Here is a 5,269-nt window from a genome sequence, read left to right on the forward strand (position 1 = left end):
GGATATCAATCTTTATGTGTTCCATTTCATTTTTGACAACTTCCAATTTTCCTAGATTCATACTTCGTACATTCCATGTTCTGATTATTAATGGATATTTGCCGCTGTTTCTCGTCAATTTGAGTGGTGCAACATTAGCAAATGGAGGTCTCGAAGCCTTTACCTTATCCATATGAGTAAAGCTGATTTTACTCTGATAATGCAGCTTTTTCCCAGTCCTACTTTGAGAGCTTTCTAAGCTAAGTGACTCATCTTCCTCCTCTATATTGGACAATGTTTCTGGACTTTTCATAAAGTTGCACAGTAATATATCAGACAGTGTTTCTCTGCTATTCAAAAGGTTTTCCCTGGCCAATTATTTGAGAAGTGGATGGCCTCTTCCTTCTTCCTAGTCTGCCTCAGTCTGCAAGCTGGGTTGATACCTGTGTAACAGGTGCACCCCTCTGGGTTTGAAACACTAGTGGTACAGCCTCAAGACTCACAGCAACACATTACCACAAACCGACAAACCAGTTTGTCTCCCTTAGCTGTTGGAAACCCCCCCAACCACCCTTACCTGGATCCCTACAGCTGACTCCTTGATCTGTTCTGGTCCCCTTTGCCTTTTCTGTCCTCTCCCTGCTTCCCGCCTTGCTGCTTGTTCTTAGGTCCCTGGAATCTGAATGAGAATGCTATCACTTTAAAATCCAAAATGGCCACCGCTTGTAAACATTCAAAATGGCTGCACCATTGGTCACTTTAAATATCCAAAATGGCCACCACTTGTAAACATTCAAAATGGCTGCACCCTTCATCACTTTAAATATCCAGAATGGCTGCTATGTGTAAACAATCAAAATGGCTGCACCCTCCAAACAAGAAGATCAGTGAAAAAACAAGAAAACCTGCAATATCTGCATATAGGGCAGTAAGAGGAAAAAAGGCAAAAAGGAGAATAATGAAGAAAAAAATAAGAAAAATACAAAAATAAAAACAAGGAACGGGGTTAACCACAAGAAAAAAAGAAGAAAAAAATTTGCAACCAGGAAAGGGAAAAGGAAAAAGCTGAAAAGTAGGACCTGGGAGGGGAATACTACTAAAAAGGACAAAAGTATTAATAATAGTAGTAGTTTTAAAACAGACAAAAGCAAGCAAACTAAAAACCATAAAAAAAGAGAAAAAAATTACATCGGGGGAGGGCAGGGCAGGGCACCCAAGCTCCCTCCAAGCACAGAGTGGGATGGAGTTCCTGTGGGCCCAGAAGGTGGGTGGGAGTGGGGGATGCTGAACCTCCGTTCACCAAGTGGGGTATGAGAGTAACAAGGGGAACGTCGCACCTTTCCAGTTGTCCAGGTCCGGAGTGTCCTTGGGGTTACTCGGATATCTTCTGGAGACTAGAAGTCTGAATTCCAGGCACTGACTCTCAGGGAGCCATATAAATTAATGATTCATTGCTTCTTCCATGCCTTTGTTTCTTTTAATAATTGAATGTTGTCATTTATGGTAAGACAAATACATTTGCTGTTCCTTCTTTTAGGAGTAGACCTGCCCAATAGGGTTTCCTAGGCTGTAATATTTATGAGAATGGATCACCAGGACTATTCTCTCATGGAAATGCTGGGTGAGTTCAAATAACAATCTTTTGATTAGCAGCCAAGCATGTAACCACTGTGCCACCAGGGTTCCTTAGAATTCATATAAATGGAGCTCTCTCTTGCCCTCAACTTATTCTCAGTTCTTATTCTGTGTAATGATACCATTAAAGGCTCAGTGTTTTACAATAACAAGCCAAAGCCCCAACATCACCGTGAACTCTTCCTTCTCCACTCACCATCTGGTACCCCCAGCACAAAGCCAGCTGACCTAGTTCTACCTCGGTAACATCTCTTGTATCCTCTCCACACTTACTGCTGCTGCCTTCACCACTTTTTGCCTGAGGCTCTACTGTCCTGTGGTTCCAAGCCAACATTTGGAGTTAAACACACATGAGCATAAATCAGATTTTATCACTCAAACTGTGTGACTGTGATCAAGTTACAGCTTAATTTCTTTGAGCTTCACTTTTCTGTAAAATAGGAGTAATATCTACCTCATATGGTTTTTGTTGTTGTTATGTGCCATCAAGTCGGCCCAACTCATAGCAACCCCTCCTTGGGTTGCCAAGGCACTATCACTACGGAAGTAGATTGCCCAACCTTCCCTCTGAGTGGCTGGTGGGTTTGAACCTCCAGCCTTCTGGTTAGCAGTCAAGTGCCTTAGGCACTATGCTACCAGAGCTCCTCATATGGTTTTTACAAAGACTAAATGAGCTAATGAAAGTAAAATACCACAGTGTCTGGAGCACAGTAAGAACTCAGTGAGTTACAGCTAATATTAACCCAACTATCTAGTCTCCTGATGAGTCTAAGTGCCTCCAACCGTGTTCCCCAACCCCTCTATTACATTGCTTGCACAATTCTCCCTCAAACATTTATCAGTCCTCCCTAATTTTCCAACAACCATCCTTTGCATACTCAGGCCAAATCCAGCCCTTTCAGTACACTGTCTTTTTTTTTTTTTTAATCTAAGTCCCAGCCTCATTCCCTAGGTTCTATTCACACTTCTTGTTGTTGTTATGTGCCGTCAAGTCGGCCCCGACTCATAGCATCCCTTCCTTGGGTTTCCAAGGCGGTATCACTATGGAAGTAGATTGCCCAACCTTCCTTCTGAGGAGTGGCTGGTGGGTTTGAACTGCCAGCCTTCTGGTTAGCCGTCAAGTGCTTTAGGCACTATGCTACCAGAGTGACATAAAGTCCCTGAATACACTATTATAGTTCCTGTTTTTGTACCTCAATTTAGGCATACAGTATCCCTTTGTATGTCTGGAAACCATCAAGTCTATCCAGACAGAAATGAATACTGATGGTAGGGGTTTATACATTGCAACTGCAATCATTTCTTGAATTGCCTTTCTTCTTTACCAGTCTGTAAAAAACGTCAGAGCATGGACTGTTATGTATCCCCAATATGAGGTATAGTGTCTGGAGGTAGTAGGCATTCAGTAACTTTAAGATGAATGGAAGGGCTGGTTTTATTTCACATCATCTAAATAATTTTAAACAATGTCATGCCAAGTTTGCTAACGCTACTAAAGATTTAAATGAATACCAAAATGATGATGGAGACATTACAGGTAATTTTCTCTACCTGTGTGAAAAGGCAAAATAGTGTAAAGTACTAGCAAGTATAAAGTGAAAAACTTGAAAGTCAAAATTTGGTTTGAGCTGTTAGTATGTAAGAAAGATTGTAAACACAGGTATCCCATTTTTGAAAATTCACCTCATGCCATTTCATTTTTACAAAATACTTACATTATTACCTGTTTTTACTAACTGAAAGAAATCTTAAGAGAAGTTTTGCTTTTATGGGTGAAAAAAAAAGCAAAAAGTAGTATTAGCGTTCAGCATTTGTTTTGCAGAAAGCCATTAAAGAGGCAGCCTATGCCCCAAGAAGCAAGAGTAGCATTGCCAATCTCCTTCCCTGGGAACTACACTCAGCATCTCAGCATCAAGCCACCAGAACTTTGAACTGTGTCTGTGAACACTATGTTAGTGGTATCTTAGGTTTTGTGTGTTTTTGGTATGGTTTGGTAGGTTATTTTTTGGGTCTTGGAATGCTCAAAAAATATTCCCATAAAAATTAGTGGTAATTGCGCATTCACTTTAACCATTTAGGCTTACAAAATGTTTCATACAAATGCTCTACTTTCAGATACAGGGAAACCTTTATTTCCTGAATACATTAGCCCAATATATTGCAGTAAACAAATAAGGATAATCAAATAGAATACTGACAAACAGATAAGAACACCCCTTTGTAACCACCAATATCTATAATATTTAATAAGGAGCTCTAGTGGCATAGTGCTGTTGATTGTTAACCAGAAGGTTGGTTCAAACCCACCAGTCACTCTGCGGAAGGAAGACTGGGCAATCTACTTCCATAAAGATTTACCACCTTGGAAACCCAATGGGGGTTGCTATGTCAGAATTAACTCAATAGCAATGAGTTTATTATTATTATTATTTGGAATATTTTTTAAATGAATATTGTCAGTCCTGTGGTAATCACTTTATGTATTTTCCTTAATCCTTCCCAAAACTCTGAGTTAGGTATATTATCTCCATTTTATAAAGAATTAGAGACTTAGAAATCCTATCTTGCCTAAGGGACCTAAGGCAGGACTTGGACCTAGTTCAATCTTACCCAAAAGCTTATGTTCTTAACTACAATACACTACTGTTGTACCAAACCACAAAATGTTTATACACAAAATCTGGCATTCATGGTCACAAGGATCAGAAAAGACTAAAATAATTTAGAACTTCCAGTTTGTAAATGTGAGGGAAAATTATTCATGTCTATGAACTAGTGTAAAATAGTGTGAATACACCCAGACTCAGTTACCAAATATTCTTTAGCCAGTCAAGAACTAGACAGAATTGAGAACTACTTTATAAAATGAACTTTACATTAATTTATTAAAAGAAAAATATTAGATTGGATAGATTTGGGAGTTCCAACCAGAATGACCAGTTCTTATATCAACACATCTCATAAAATAGGTTTTACTTTGAGCTATGACTCTGTAGCATGTAAATCTCTTTTCCAGTTTCTATACTACCAGGCTAACGCTGAGTTTTCAATTGTTTGTCCTAAAATCTTCCTGCATGATTCCTTTCACATCTGACCTTTTTAATAGTAGTTACTCATAAATACAATTCTTTACGGACAGCAAAGAGATATCTACTTGACTGGGGGGTAGGTATGTATTTTCAGAGAGTAATACATACCAAAAAACCAAACTTACTGCCATTGAGGTGGATCCCACTCATTGCAACCCCTCCTTGGGTTTCCGAGGCGGTTATCACTATGGAAGTAGATTGCCTTATCTTCCTTCCCAGGAGTCCCTGGTGGGTTTGAACCGCTAGCCTTCTGGTTAGTAGTTAAGTGCCTTAGGCACTATGCCACCAGAGTTCCTAATACATACCATCTACCTTTATTTAAAAGGAGTTCTAGTGGTGTAGTGGTTAAGGTGTTTGGCTGCTAGCCAAAAGGTTGGTGGTTCAAACTCACCAGCTGCTCCATGGAAGAAAGATGGGACAGTCTCCTTCTGTAAATATTCACAGCCTTGTTGTTGTTTGTTGTTAAGTGCTGTCGAGTCGTTTCCGACTCATAGCGACCCCTTGCACAGCAGAACGAAACACTGCCCGATCCCGCGCCAGCCCCACAATCCCTGCTGTACTTCAGC

The sequence above is a fragment of the Orycteropus afer genome, unplaced genomic scaffold (genome assembly GCF_000298275.1).
Source record: "Orycteropus afer afer isolate SDZICR_OR568_19922 unplaced genomic scaffold, OryAfe1.0 scaffold00076, whole genome shotgun sequence".
Taxonomy (NCBI): Eukaryota; Metazoa; Chordata; class Mammalia; order Tubulidentata; family Orycteropodidae; genus Orycteropus; species Orycteropus afer.